Consider the following 16617-nt stretch of genomic DNA (forward strand, 5'->3'; position numbering starts at 1 on the left):
CATGACAAAGACACGTGACACTGACGTGGCATTGATGACAGATGGCACTTATACGTGGCACTGATGACATGTGACACCGATGTGGCACTGAGGACAGGTGCCACTAATACGTGGCACTGATGACAGATGGCACTAATATGTGGCACTGATGACAGATGGCAATTATACGTGGCACTGATGACACGTTGCACTAATACATGGCACTGATGACAGGTGGCACTAATATGTGGCACTGGTGACATATGGCACTGATACTTGCCATTGATGACACTGATAACAGATGGCATGTGACACTGACAGATGGCACTGATGACAGATGGCACTGATATGTGGCACTGATGACAGATGGCACTAATATGTGGCACTGATGACACGTGACACTGATATGGCACTGATGACAGATGGCACTATGTGGCACTGAAGACATGTGGCACTTATACATGGCCCTGGGGACAGATGGCACTGACGACAGGTGGCACTGGGGATAGATGGCACTGATGACAGGTGGCACTGGGGACAGATGGCACTGACAGGTGGCTGTGGGGGCAGATGGCAGTGGGGGCAGGTGGCAGTGGGGACAGATGGGCACTTTATTTTCGTTTTTTTACTTTTATTTTTTATTTTTCCACTAACTGCTGCATCTCAGTGGTTCATCTCTCCCTCCTCACACGCTGTCTCTGTGTGAGGAGGGAGAGCTGGTGATGAGAGATGATCTCATATGTTTATATATGAGATCATCTCTCATTGGACACGCCGATCGCGCTGTAAACGGCCACTGTGATTGGCCATTTACAGCGATCTGTGACTGGCTGTGTCCAAGGGACACGGCCAGCACAGAACTTCCCCCGATGCGCGCCCGCGGCGGCGCACAGAGGGGAAGTAAACTGGAGGACATCCAGGGATGCCCTCCAGGCAGTTAGCGTCTGTGCTGTATACGTCTTTTGGCTATAGCGCGGGCGCAAAGTGGTTAATGGCTGCATGTTGAGTTATTTTGAGGGGACACTCACTACTTTACATTGAAGCAAAGTGTAATTTCTTTAGTGTTGTCACATGAAGAGATATAATAAAATATTTACAAACATGTGAGGGGTTTACTCACTTTTGTGAGATACTGTATTTGGATGTTTTCTACTATATTTGCTCTATTTATTTATTTCTGTTAGTTGAATTAGATTACCTGTGTCTTTTTTCAACATGACTAACTATGTAACTTTGTAACTGGAGTAGCAAATGAGCTTTTAATAGGACAACAGATGCCTCGTAGATAGCACTGTGTTGCTGCTCTGAGCTGGAAAGAAATCTACTGTTTTTCCTGAGGCAGGAGTTTTGGCACCAGGATTTCAGCTCTATTATCTTTTGGTACAAAAAAGTTCATCTTCCATGCCTTTCAGCTTGAACTATTGAGCACAGTAAAAATAGGTTGTTTACAGCAAGTGCTAAGAAAAAACAAAAAAATTTGAAATGAGCCAAATGCTCCACCTGCTTGCTGCCATTGAAAATATTATTAATGAACAATGTGTCTCATTTATCTTAATAGATTTTTCATTCTAATTTTAGTATAACAAATACGATGAATGAAACAAAAACACTATACAATCTATTACAAAAGTGAAACTGTAATTTACTTTGTTCAAACCACTTCATTGTGAATAGTAGAGTTAACGGCTTTTGCGCGAGATTACAGGGTTCCCAGTTTATATTGTTTCAATGGATTTTTTTCCATGGCTTTAAGTTATCCTTACAGCCCAGGGTTTTCTTATGAAGGAAATGTAGGCTTAAAAGAAAAGATATTGCTATCTGTTTTCCTAAAATATTGACAATCGGGCATAGTAGTGCTAGAGTTAATCATAGCTCTGTGTTTTCCCCTTGTTGGCCCTGAGAAGTGACAATGATAAACAGCCATTAATTAAGAAATAATTCATTCAGAAGCAGCTTTTTATTAGGGAACTGTACAATTTTTCATGTGGTCTATCTTATTTTTAATCAGAATATTAATCAGTTCTGTGTAAATGCAGCTTTATATCTCTCACTCTTTCAGCCTATTCCAGGAGACTGTCTTCTTTACCCATTCCTGCCAGGACTGCTGCCAGCACACAGTAAAGAGAAGTGTAGCATGAGCCACATCACAGTAAAGTGCATTTAACCGATTTTCTACTGGGAACTTTTACCCCCTCCTGCCCAGGCCAATTTTCAGCTTTTAGCGCGGTCACACTTTGAATGACAAGTGAGTGTTCATGCAATGCGTTATGCAAATTCAATTTTTATCGACAGATAGAGCTTTCTTTTGGTGGTATTTAATCACCACAGTGTTTTTTATTTTTTGCAAAATAAAACAAAAAAAACTAAAAAACTTTTTTCTTAGTTTCTGTTATAAAATGTTGTAAATAAGTAAGTTTTCTCATATACTAATGTGCACTGATGAGGCTGCACTGGAGGGCACTGATGAGGTGGCACTAATATGCAGCACTGATGGGCACTAATAGGTGGCACTGATATGCCGCACTGATAGGCAGCACTGATTGGCATCACTGATGGGCACAGTCTCCCCTGTGAGGAAATGCCGCTTATTGGCTCTTCTCTCCTCACATTTCCTTGTTTACATGTGATCAGCCTGTGATTGGATACAGCTGATCACATGGGTAAAGAGTCTTGTCATCAGCTCTGTCTCAGGGACAGAGCGTACCACCGATTGCCGTCCGCCCCCGTAGGAGTGAATGCACAGGAAGAGTGGAAAGACATTATATGATGTCCTCCCAAAACAAGAGAGCCGCTGCCTGCCCATCATTTGACAATCCGGCAGGTGGGAGGCGGTTACACAACAATGAAAACGCGAGTATGTTTATTGACTAATTGTATTCATAACCAATGTAGTGAATAAAAATATACATCTTTGCATCCATCTTCACCCCTCTTCCTTTCCCGGGGGCCATGGACTCCGACTCTGTTACTGGCCTGAGTCGCATGACGTCACTCCTGCACATGCGTGCAGGAGCCGACGGTCACAGCACAAGACCTTTAGAAATGGCGCGATCTTGCCCCTTCTTCAGTGCGTATGTGCTGATGACGTCAGCACAAGAATATAAACCGTGCAGGTTTAGGAGATATTTTCGGTACCTACAGATAAGCCTTATTATAGGCTTACCTGTATGTAAAAGTGGTGTAACTAGGTGTATAACCACTTTAAACCGCGGTAAAGCGCTGCTAAAACGAGCAGCGCTTTACCGTGAACACACTGGTGGCCCCAGTGTGAAAGGGCTCTTAATTCTAATGGTTTTTCAGAATCATCGAAGGAGCAAGATGCAAATATCCTCAGTGAGGAGAGCATCATACATGAAGAAAAAGTACCCATCAATCACATTTTCTGTCACGCAACCACAAAGACACACTAACAAGAGGAGTGGACGCAGTGTTTTCTGACTTGTGGTTAGAATGTAATAACACTTTATTACAAGCTGGGAGAATGCAAATAACAGCATTCCTTTATTTCAAAGCAAAAAGAAAAAACTCTAGCCTTTTGCTTCTGTCTGATGTTATTTTTAAACACTAGTCATCAGCAAACAGCCACTGTTATTTAAAATGGGAAAGAAACATACAATGTTAAGGCTTTCAAAGATGTGTCTGGCATACTTACAAGGTACCACACACAGAGGTAAGTGGCATTTATTTACTGTATCAAAAACATGATTTACTCTCTAATTCCCCAGTGTAAGATAAAACAAAATAATGTAGTTTGGCCTAAATTAAAAGATTTTTAGGCAGATTTCTTAAAACTTCTACCTTATCATTTATGATGTTTGTTTCCTGCTATTGCTAAAAAAAATGTATGCTTAATTCATGCTTCCCTTGGTACTGTGATTGAATATACACTAAATTAAACATTTAGAGCTCAAACATCTGCAACTGCAAACATCAGTGATAGCCTAAATTCCTAGCATTATAGGAAATAAATGAGTTAAAGCTGTATCAAACCCAAAAGCAAACATTTCTTGTATTGCCTGTTAGTTTGTTGTTTTTCAACAGAGCAAGCTGCCCTGCTGATGTAGCAGTTAGAGGGTTGAGACAAACCATTAAACACCGATAAGGGTGATTACAAGGATCAACTTTTATTCATTTGTGTAAAATCTTTATCTCAAAAGGATAACAAATGTTGCTTTAAAGCGGTAGTAAACCATGAACCCCCCCCCCCCCGCAAGACAATAGCATAATGTTCCAGTATGCATCGCATGCGGTCACCACTGAGGGAGCTGACATGTTACCTCTGCGTTTCTTCTGAGATCGCTGGCTCCAGCACTGTGGCCAAAGCTGCATGCACAGGAGCCCTTCGTTCTGGCAGGCTATGCCAGACCTGCAGAGCTCATGCGCCACTGACGTCAGCGGCTGCAAGCAGAGTCAATATCTCCTAAACCGTGCAGGTTTAGAAGCTTTTTTACCTACAGGTAAGCCTTATTATAGGCTTACCTGTAGGTAAAAATGTCCAAGCAAGGGATAGAACTGCTTTAACTACTTAACTACTTCAGCTTCGGAAGGTTTTACCCCCTTAATAACCAGGTCATTTTTTGTGATATGGCACTGCGTTATTTTAACAGACAATTGAGTGGTCCTTTGCTGCTGTACCCAAATAAAATGTATGTCCTTTTTCCCCACAAACAGAGATTTCTTTTGGTGGAATTTAATCACCACTGCGGTTTTAATTTTTTGCGCTCTAAACAAAAAAAAACAACAATTTTGAAACAAAACACAACATTCTTTACTTTCTGCTATAAAACACATCCAAAAAAAATAAGTAAAGAACGTAATTTTTCCATTAATTCAGGCCAATATGTATTCTGCTACATATTTTTGGTAAAACAATCCCAATAAGCGTATATTGATTGGTTTGCGCAAAAGTTATCGCTTCTACAAACTATGGGATATCTTTATGCCATTTTTATTTACTTTATTTTTGTACTAGTAATGGCGGCGATCAGTGATTTTTAGTGGGACTGAGAAATTGCAGCGGACAAATCAGACATCTGACACTTTTTGGGAACCAGTGACATTATTACAGTGATTAGTGCTAATAATTAATCACGGACACTGTACTAATGACACTAGCAGGGAAGGGGTTAACATCGGGGAGATCAAAGGATTAACTGTGTGCCTAGCTGGTGCTTGCCAACTGAGTGGGGATGCTCTGATTTGATAAAGACAGAGATCGGTGGTCCTGCTTAGAAGGAACACAGGATCTCTATCTTCTTCCCTGTGAGAACGGTGATCTGCCTTGTGTACATAGACAGATGGCCGTTCTGCCTCTCTGGGGAATGACTCCGGGTTACCTCGGACATCGGGTCCACCGGACCTGCTGAGTGGCACCTCCTGTGTCCATTCAGTGCGCGTTCTCCTGGGGCGCATGCATACCCTTAAATAAAGTTAAAGCTTTTGGCATGATCAGTCATATTTTCAATATCAATGACAAAATGTTATGATTTATGCCAGGATATGCAAACTTTTTAGCACAACTGTGTGTAGCGGGTTTGTAGAGCCCACCCCCCGCATTGTCAAGGAGCAGCTTTATCCCCCCCACCCCCGCATGGACAGCAGGGAGATTCACAGGGAGGACACTGGAGCTGTTGTGAGAAGGGAGGAGGGGTAGCTGCAGATGTGTGTCCCTCCCTCACCTGCCGCTCTGTCTATTGCCCCCTTCTTCTGTCAAACACAGGAAGAGGATAGAGCAGTGCTCGCAGGGATTGTCACCCGTTGTTTCTCCTGCCTTTCCGTTGTCTGAGGGACCAATCAGCAGCCAAGAGGGGAGCCTCATGAGACATGAAGTCTCAGAGACAATGCAGCCCATAGGATTGGAGAGGGAGAGAGATGTGGTGACAGGTGTGAGCAAAACTGCTGAGAAGGGAAAGAGAGAGCGTGAGGCACACTATGGTAGCATCAGAGGGGGAGAAAGCCAATGTTTTCCAGAGACTGGCAGGAGAGTGTTGCCTGGACCATGAGGATGCCTGAGGGGAGCCAGGAGCAGAGACAGCCATGTGGTCCGCTACTATTCAGTCCAGGGATCCTACTCAGTAGCCCAGCACCACTCAGCTCAGCAGAGATGACCCACGCCTTTCAGGGATCGCGATACCTATCTGGGTATTGGGTCGGTCACTGCCTGTTCACCTTGCGGGTTTTGTTACCAGTCTTCTCGCTCGACCATCAGCAAGAGATCCAGTGCCTTACAACATCAATAGGAGCATCAGAAGCCTGAACCAGTACCTGGGACTACTGTTGTGTCATCGTACAGAGGACTAGTGAGTGTGTGTAAACCCAACATCCCTATTGACCAAATACTGACAATGCATGCAGACACCAATTTTCCTTTTTAGTGTCATGGGATGCTTGTTTGGAGTTGCCATCTCTAGTAGTTTGTCCTTTTAAATATCTACCCAACAGAACATTCTAGATGATTAATGCTCCACACGAGTTTGTTTAAATCTACTCTTAAAACAAAGGCCCCACCGTTTTCTAGCAGAAGACACTAATATTCTTCACCTCAGGACCTGTAATGTTATAGAAACTGCGTTTATTGTACTTGTGTAACCCATTCTTTTCTTTGTATGTTTGCCTCTCAAGGGTGTTTGCAGCCCAGAAGGAACTGAGAAGTTAACCAGTCTTCTCTCCTCCCTCTCAGTAGCTGTATTAAGGGCATATAGATTACGGCTTTTTCTATACTTACAGTTGCTAAGCACTGAAGGTTGTCTTTTCTAATATATTAATTCTTTGCAGCAAGGTTTAAATGTGTTGTAAGTTTTAATATGCTTTAAACCGTGATAATATATTCAGCTCCTTTATCACTACCAGTTGTGTCTGTCTGTTTCTGATATCAATCCACAGCCAGGATATTGGTACTTTCTTTACTTGCATTCTTGAAAGTAGTTGCAGTAATTTTATAACTAACCAGGTGTGCCAGAGGGGCTGAGGCCATTCTTGGAGTTGAGGCATAGAACAGAGAACCCAAAATCCCCAAGCGGCTCCTTTGGGGGTGGCGTTACATGTATAACAGAGAAACAAGTTGTGCAGCATGCTGCAACAAACAGTTAACGTGGCCATATTGCGCCCAACGGTGGGGGCCAGTCAGAGACAGATGCATCTACTGCCAGACCAGCCATACTTCCAATTTACAGAGAGTTTTTTCCAATCACCATGACCTGGTAGGTGGGAACTGTCTAGCTTTGTGTTACCCAGCTTCAGAAATAATTTCCAGGAATGAGATACTGGCACAGAGATGACACAGTCATGCAAATCCAGTCTGTGCATTTCCTGGCTGTGTTCTCACATGTAAGACATAGATTATCTACTGTTGTAACTTATCATCTAGGGACCAGCTACAAAGTTACAAGTTTGCAATCAGGCAACTGGAGAATTAGGAAATGCTGCCATTTGCTTACAGCAGGCTGATCATCTTAGCCTAGGAACAGTCACCTGGTTGAAGCCCAACAACTGATTTGTACGGATAAATGACGTAATGTGATGTAATTTATTGTAAAAAAAAATAAATATGCTTTAAATTCTGACATTCAGAAATGTATTTATGCAGACTTAATGTTCTGCTGTATGATTCTATTCACATCTGCATGTTTTATGTGTGTTACATATGGAAAAGATGTTGCTTGCTGCATTGTGGATGCTGTTTCTAGAAAAATATCTTACATGACACAGTTCAAGAGCAACACAAGTAAAAGTACATTAAAAAGCATATAAAATATGAAAAGCATCTACAATGCATGACACCAACAACAAACCTAATACATGCTGATGTGAACAGAGCTATGACATTCCAAAGTGGCCTCTCAAACAGTATTATTACAGTTGATAAAGCTATATAAACATACATCATGAAGCACGAGTTCACTAAATCATTCACCCTCATAAATAGCACATGAAGGGTCTAGAGAAGGCAATAATGAGTAGTTTACTCTTTACATGGTTTGCCTAGAATATTTATGCAATGAAAAAGAAAACAAGACTAAAGAAAGAAAGAGAGAAAAGATATACAGCATACCTCTAGTGCCCACCTGACATCTCTAGTGAACAATATTCCATACAGCCAGTATTTTGAGAGTTAGGCGTAATTGTACAAATGATGATGATGATGATAAGGAAACTTGTGGTCCTGAGGAAAAGATTACATGAGAGGGGTTATGGAAATAAGGTATTTAAGATAGCTTATCAAAAAGTCAAACAAAACCCTAATTTACAATATAGGTTAATATATAGGTTATGATAGGTATACCACTTATGCATTTTATACGGTGTAACACTGTGGGGAGTCATTTCCTATAGCGCTTTGTGCTAATTAGCTCTGGGGAAAAAAGACTCCCAAAACCACATTTACTATAGCACCCAGACAACAGATAGCGCTCCAAACCCCTACTCTTGCTAGGACCTGGACTATTTCACATGGAAATAATGTTTAGAGCATGATGTGATTGCATAAATAGTACTGAAAAATGTAGTATATTGTTTTAACGATAATCTACTTTTAAACTGTGTTAAAACATATTAATTACACTGAAACTATATTTAAAAGTCTGAGAAGAGAAAATCCCCTGTCTCTTTACAACTAGGTGCCAGCATGCTCAGAAATGAAAACTATTCTCATTTTAACGCCCATGCCTTTTTTTACCAAGAGTTATGCCGCGTACACACGATCAGACTATCCGGCGGAATTAGTCCTGCGGACAATCCGTCGGACTTTGCAGCGGAGGTCCACTGGACTTTCCGAATGAGCGGACTTGTCCACACACGCCCACACACAACTGGACTTTTCCGGCGGACAATCCGGCGGACTTTTGGCGGAGGTCCGCCGGACTTTTGAAATGAACGGACTTACCCACACACGGAGTAAAGTCTGTTCATTTTGAACGTGACTCCAGGTAGACAGGACTAGCAAAGTCAATGTCGCCGCCTCCATCGGCAAGATTGACACCTTGCGAGCCCCGTCGCCTGGTATGGACTTAAAGGGGAACCCCTCCGCAGAAAAAATGGTGTGGGGGTCCCCCTAAAGTCCATAGCAGACCCTTATCCGAGCAAGCAGCCCAGCCAAACAGGAAAGGGGATGGGGACGAGCAAGCGCCCCCCCCTGAGCCGTACCAGGCCATGTGCCCTCAACATGGGGGGGTGCTTTGGGGAAGGGGGGGCCCTGCGCCCGCAGACCCCGACAACCAATGGCCAGGGTTGTCGGGAAGAGGCCCTTGTCTTCATCAACATGGGGACAAGGTGCTTTGGGGTGGGGGGCCGCAGGGCCCCCCTTCCCAAAAGCACCCTCCCATGTTGAGGGCAAGAGGCCTGGTACGGCTCAGGAGGGGGGGCGCTTGCTCGTCCCCACCCCCTTTCCTGACCGGCCAGGCTGCGTGCTCGGATAAGGGTCTGCTATGGACTTTGGGGGGACCCCCACGCCGTTTTTTCGGTGTAGGGGTTCCCCTTTAAATACATACCAGGTGACAGGGCTCACAAGGTGTCAATCTCGCAGATGGAGGCGGTGACATTGACTTCCTTCGCTAGTCCCGTCTACCTGGAGTCCCGTTCAAAATGAAGGACTTTACTCTGTGTGTGGGCAAGTCCGTTCATTTAAAAAATGTCTGGCAGACTAGCACACAGACGGGCGGATATTCTACTTCTTTCTAAGTCCGCCGGACTTTTGGGAAAACTCTGTTCTGCCGGATAGGCTGATCGTGTGTACGTGACATTATAGTAAATACCAAAACAAGCGCTGGGTTATAAAGCATTTTTTGAGAGTGAAAATGAGAGTTATGTAGCCCAATGCAAGTTTCAGCCATTGATTATAATGGTATAATTATAACTTCCCCAAATAAATACTTTTCATTTTGAGATGAAATGTAGATGTTCGGAAACCACTCGGAGCTTTGGATTACAAGAAATCTTCTGGAACAAATTATGCTAGTAATCCAAGGTACTACTGTATCTTACAATAAATGCTATAAATAGCCACTGATTACTGTATAAATGTCACTGGCAGGGAAAGGATTAACACTGGGGGGGCGATCAAGGGGTTAAATGTGTTCCCTGACTGTGTGTTCTAACTGTGGGGGGATGGAGCTGACTGGGGAAGGAGATATATATATATACTAGGAACACATGATCTGTCTCCTCTCCCCTGACAGGACGTAGATCCACGTTCCTGCTCTGTCAGGAGTGATCGTGGGTGCCCAGCGGACACCCCCTATGCTGGCGTGAAGTGGAGGATGTCATACGACACCCGCCTGGGATGGGAGATCCCCTCTGCAGACATCATATGACTATAGGCGGGATGGGAAGTGGTTAAATAACCTAGGCTTGCTCAACTCCGCACACCCAGTAAAGGACACACCCACCATTGATTCTGTCTCTTGAGAAGGACTCAAGAAGTCACACCTGTTCATTAGGAATACACACTCTTTACAAATTAAAAAAATGCTTCAGCAGGGTAAAAAGGGAAATTACAACTTTGTGAGGGATGTTTCACACAAATTCGTGACAGAGCGCACTTGTCATTCATAATAAGCAAACAACATTAAAATATGTGTGCAGTATCACACTAGACGTATACATCCATATCTGGGCCAAAACACCCCAATTATAGAAACCCACACTTACTGTATGTGAAACCCATCAAAAATGTTAGCACTGGTGAAAAAGAAAGTTTAACATCACAACATATAAACCTCTAGCCAGCTAGCAGGATTGGGAATCAAACCCAGAAACTTAGTGCTGCAATGCTGAAGCTCTAGGCTAGAATTTATTTGGGGAAGTTACAATTGTACCATTAGAATCAATGGCTGAAATTTGAATTGGGCTATATAACTCTAATTTTCACTCCCAAAAAACAATTTTTAAACCAGCGCTCATTTTGGTATTTACTATAACTCTTGGTAAAAAAGCCATTGGTGTTAAAATGGGAGTAGTCTGCATGTCTGAGCATGCTCAATTGTGTTGGCACCTAGTTGTAAAGAGACAAGGAATTTATCTCTTCTCAGACTTTTAAAGATAATTTAGTGTAGAAATCACTTTTTCACACAGTTTAAAGGCAGATTATCTTTATACAAAATATACTGAATATTTCAGTACAATTTAGGCAATTATATCATGCTCTAAACATTATTTCCATGTGCAATAGTCATTGTCCTAAAAAGAGTCATGGTTTTGGGTGCCATTTGTTTTTGGGGAGCTATAGTAAATTTGTTTGAGAGTATTTTTTGCACCAGTGCTATAGTAAATACCGTTTTGCCGCTAATTACTGCGATTAATTCTTGCGCAAAACTATAGTAAATGACCCCCTATATGTGTTGAATGAAAATTTGTTTTGCAATAAAACTACAGTTTTAAGTATGGCAGACTTAGGCCCTTTTCACATGGGGTGTTCCGATCAGCAGGGGATCAGATCATAGAGCAGAGCGGCTTGCTATGGGGGCAAACCAGGTAATATGGAGGCCCAGAGTGCCACCGGGGGACTCCACAAGAAGATTGGGATGGCTCTGTGAAAAACCATTGCACAGAGCAGGTAAGTATAACAAGTTTGTCATTTTAATTTAAAAAAATAAAGCTTTACAATCCATATAAAAATGCCTAGACGTATGTGAACCGAAGCCAAAATGGAAAGCAAGTAAAACACATGGCAATATCTTATATTGAAAATTAGGAATTTCTGACCCAGTGACAAAGCAATAAAACCTGACAGGGGGTCTACATTTTTTTCTATTCTTCTAATGCTTGTGTAGTTGTATAGCTGAATAATCCTGTTTTTTATATTATTTTTCATTAAATCCCATAGAGATGTCTGGCAAGGTATAGTGCACAAAAAGACATGGCAAGACAGGGATGACAGTATGCCAACAGACCTGCCATTCTAGGTCATTGGCTATGTTGTGTCTGTCCGTGAACTCTGTAGATGGTAAACTGAGGTATAGCACACACATTTCTATATTTGTTTTTCTTATAAGGCCAGAAAAAGCTTTTTTTATCACTTTCCTATAAAAAGAAAATTACTACAGTTCCTGCATACACAGTTGACAATTTGCTCTCAATCTGAGAAATAGGCATACCTCCAGCAAGTTAATGAGCCACTTATTGCATATGACTATCTAAGAATTGTGGCTTGTAAATAAACTGCTGTATTATTTAAATGCTTAGAGATAAAAAGCAAGAATTACATTTAGAACTGCGAGTCACAACATTCAATAGTTCTACCATAAACCAGTAAGATGCTATGCCTATGCAAAGTGAATAAACTACTGAATAGTGCAATGAACACTAGCTGGCTCTTACCTTCACTGAATTCTATACAGTGCATTCATGCTTACTTAAAGTGGAGTTCCACCCAAAAAATAAAATAAAAATGCATTAATGTGCATAAAAAAATAAACAAAAAATTTGGAGAGTTTTTTTTTTTATTCACATCTTTAATGCTTGTTGCTAGGGGGTCCCTCATAATCTGCCTCCTTCGGCACCTGGGCTCCTGACGTCACTTCCCTCGGTGCAGAAAGGGAGATCAGCTCTCCCCCTCCCTCTAGGCAATCATCTGGGACACGTCACAGGTCCCAGATGATTGCGTGGTCAGTCACGGCGCCAGCACAGATCGCGCATGAGCAGTGGGTGCCCAGCTATGAAGCCACAGCCAGGCGCCCACAGTTACAATGCTGGCGCCGCCAAGCGGAGGAGAGACGAGTGGGGCACACATAGCTGGACCCTGGGACAGGTAAGTGTCCGATTATTATAAGTCAGCAGCTGCAGTATTTGTAGCTGCTGACTTGAATCATTTTTTTTTTAAAACATAACTCCGCTTTAACTTGACGTTTGTTGCAGGTTTATTACCCGTCTTGACCACAGTATTTTGGTAACTGTTTTTTTTCCCTTTCTTTGTCTTCTTAATCAAGTGTGACATTTCTCTATTCAAGAGATCCTTTCTGACCCCATACAGGTGTGTGATTTCTACTCTCTTCAGAAAAATTGGTAAAGGGCTCCACTATCTAATCACCACCAAGCAGAAAAAGCTACACTTAAGAGTGCTTAGAAATAAAAGATACACCTCAACATATCCAGTTTTAAAAAATGAATTAGTTATTTACAGTATATATATATATATATATATATATATCTGCGTGTGTGTATATGTGTGTGTATATGTGTGTGTATGTGTATATATATATATATATACATACACACACACACACTACTACTGGTCAAATGTCTTAGCCCCTGTACACACGGTCGGACATTCTGCCAACTAAATCCGTCGGATTTTGTCCGAAACTGTTGCATACACACGGTCGGACCCAGTTGTCGGATTTAGCGGTTGCCAAGAACGCAGTGACGTAAGCCGTGTACGGCGGGACTAGAAAAGGGAAGTTCAGCACCACGTCCGGCACCCTTTGGGCTCCTTCTGCTGTTCTCGTGTTAGTAGAAGTTTGGGGAGAGACAGCTACTTGGCAACAGGGAGAAGTCTTCAGGACCTCAAGTTCTCTACAGGCATCTCCCCCCAGGCTCTGGGGATCATTATTCCAGAGACCTGTACTGCCATCATTCAGGTCTTGCAGAAGGACTATATGAAGGTAAGTTTTATCCTTTAACATCACATTCTATGTATTTCATGATTGCTAATGTCTTGCATTTCTTTCCTCATTCCCTAATTACCATCATTGCAATATGCTCTAATTCATATGCTCTGCCCCTTTGTCCTCATGCATATTTGCCTCACTAACTTCCCCACCATGCTCTTCTTAAACTATAGTCTAGTCACTTACCAATGTCTTTTGTCAGCTCCATAGTATTGCTTTCCCCTAAACACCCCCTAAAATGTCTACAAATGTGATGTGCGTGCTTCAATTCATGCAAAGTGACCTTTTTTTTATTTTTGGAGTTGTGCCAAACTCATTAGTAACCCCCCTCTCCCCAACTGCTAGCTCAGCTGATAGCAATGATGACTTGACCAAACCCAATACACACTATAACTACCTTTTTTTATGATCACATTTATGGACGAATTCACCAAAGCATGTAGTGTAAGGGCCTGCCTCAATACTTTTAAATGCTATTTTTATTTTTTTAACACATTAATTTTCTTGCTATGTAATAGCAGAATGTCAAAATGTGCTTCCATTTTGTTATTATGACACTTCTTACCTGTCCGGTGGGCTGCCAATAGTGTAACTAAGGAGGGGCTTCCCAAAGTATCACACATTATTTAAGAATTCAGCTCTCAATCAAGTGGAGAGGGTTACCTGTCCTAAACATCCCCCCTGATTTTTTAGCAAGGGCCCATCATATGGGGGGGGTGATGACTCTCATAAGGGGACCTTATACTTTAGGCTTTAAATACTCAGTTGCCAAAATGTTATACTAATTTTGACCAAAAATGTGGGTGTCTAATCTGCTTGCAATGTTGATTTGTCAAATTACTAATTTTTGTACTTGTTTCACTACACAGTGTCCTTCAACGCCACAGGAATGGCAGACTGTGGCCTCCCACCTTGCCAGTTTTGTTTAAGTTGTGCCTTTTTCACCAACAGTGCAAACCCAAGTTCAGAGTGAGATGAGGGGACAGTCTCTTCTTCTAGATAATGTTAATATGTTGTGGGTCTGCTACACACACACCTTGTTTTTGTAACTAATGTATGTAGTGAATTACTGACCAAAATCGTGCTCATTTTCAGCACCATGGCAGGAAAATGGCATGATTGTCCAAATGTACACCTCACTGTGGGTGTTTTTTACTAAATGCACATCCACTATGCACTACAAGTGCACTGCAAAAGTACACCTGAAACTGCACTTGGAGTGCAAAGTGGAGTTGCCTTTAGTAAATCACACTCCTTCTCAGCACAAACTAAAATTTGACTACAAATACATTTTATGCGCAATGAAAAAGGAAGCCACACATTGTTGAGAATTCAACTTTTTAATACAAGCACATTCACATGTGCGTTTCGAAAAGGTGTTTACAAAGAACCAAAAGATTTTGTGTATCCAAAACAGAGTTTAATCAGAATTTTGTTTCCTTGTTGTTTTTGTGTAAACAGGCATGTATCAAACCGTAAAATACAGAACACAGGACCTTACAAAGTTCAACTTTGAAAAGTGAAGACAATATCAGACATGAGTATGTACAAACTGGGCTGATATTGCCTTCACCACATGGGGTGTGACCTCTGAAAAATCCAAATTTGGAAGATGCACACAGTGTGTCAACATGTGCTATCTCCCATCATGGGGGATCAATGTACATGCTTTGGGGCTGCAACCCCTTCATCTCAGCCACTTTACACAAAACACGTACATTGATCCCCCATGATGGGAGATAGCGCATGTTTACACACTCTGTCAATCTTCCAAATTTGGAATTTCGATAAATACAACATTTTGTTTTTAAAATAGCAAAAATAAAACCCTATCTAGTTTTTGTTGTTTCACACTCTCCCCAAAACATTAATGATGTTCTTCATTTTATTTTTTACATCATTGATGTTTTGTTGGATAATTTCCAAATCACGATTGCACCCCATTATTTCCCCGATCAAGATCTGGGCACTTTCACTGGTAAAACGGGAATCTTCTTCCACATCACCTACAAAACAAAGCAAACAAACACACCATGTAATAAAAATATGGTGATATACATTGATGAGCTTACCGGAAGCTGTGTTCTCCGACACTCACCTGTTGTGGTGACAATTTGTCCAACCTCCACGATCTCTCCTTTCTCCTCCTCCTCCTCCTCCTGCTCCTGCTCCTCTGTTTCTGCTTTTGGAAGCTGGCCTTCTTTGGGAGGGGTGTGGTCCCTGGTGTCCTCATACTTGCCGAGTCTTCTCTCCCCTATGAGAATGTAAACAAAGAATAATTAGCACACAGAGGGCAGAAATAGGAATCAGAAACATTGCTTGGAAGTGTTGTACAATTGTGTTTTTGGGCCGAGTTCCAAGGTGAGAACATTATTGAGTACACTTTGTTAAGCTGGAATACTTCCCTGCAGAACAATGTTTCTTACGAACGAACGAAACCATGAACCTGAAAGTGGCCATTTTAAAATGCACAACATGAAATCAAAGCACGTGGAGCAGTATGCAAGCAAGAATAATCATATGAACACAAGACAACTACTTACTTTTTTTAAGAACACGCTTGATCCTTAGGTACTGCTCGTACTCCCTCAGTTTTAGGTCTGACCAGCGTTTTCTCAGTTGATCCTTGGATCGGGGTACCCCAAAAATCTTATGAAGACTCTACACAACTTTATTCATGATCTTGGCCTTTCTGATATTTGGGTTTGGGTAAGGTCCATACTCCCATCATAGTCGGTCCTGTTCAATATGTCGACCATCTCCAACATCTCTCCAAAAGACATATTTGAGGCCTTAAATCTTGTCTTCCTGGATCGGGATGTTTCAGGCTCCGGGCTTTCCTCATCCTCCTCCTCGTTAGTGGAACTATTATTAGTGCGCACCTGTGTTCTCTCCACCATGTGCTCTCCCCACTGCGCCAGAAGCGAAGGGGTGGAGAGTCTGGAAAGAACGTCAGGGGCGGGTGGAGTTTCACGCATGCGCACTGTATATAAAACGCAACACGCGTGTATCGTCCGTACGTTCTGGGAAGAGAGTG

General features: G+C 42.1%; 1 protein-coding gene across 3 annotated transcripts in view; it reads right to left on the reverse strand.

The window, feature by feature from the left end:
* TSPAN4 (tetraspanin 4) overlaps positions 1 to 16617 on the reverse strand; it is a 1526404-nt gene that overhangs the window by 1209888 nt on the left and 299899 nt on the right. For 2 of the 3 annotated variants that reach the window (XM_077459838.1, XM_077459848.1), the window contains one exon: positions 8030 to 8140. The exons of the other annotated variant lie outside the window; for it this stretch is intronic. The gene's annotated coding sequence lies outside the window, so the exon portion shown is untranslated. The remainder of the gene's footprint in view (positions 1 to 8029; positions 8141 to 16617) is intronic. 3 annotated transcript variants of the gene reach the window in all.

Source organism: Lithobates pipiens, unplaced genomic scaffold (assembly GCF_037356315.1).
Source record: "Lithobates pipiens isolate NorthernLeopardFrog02 unplaced genomic scaffold, aLitPip1_a1.2 Scaffold_10, whole genome shotgun sequence".
Lineage (NCBI taxonomy): Eukaryota > Metazoa > Chordata > Amphibia > Anura > Ranidae > Lithobates > Lithobates pipiens.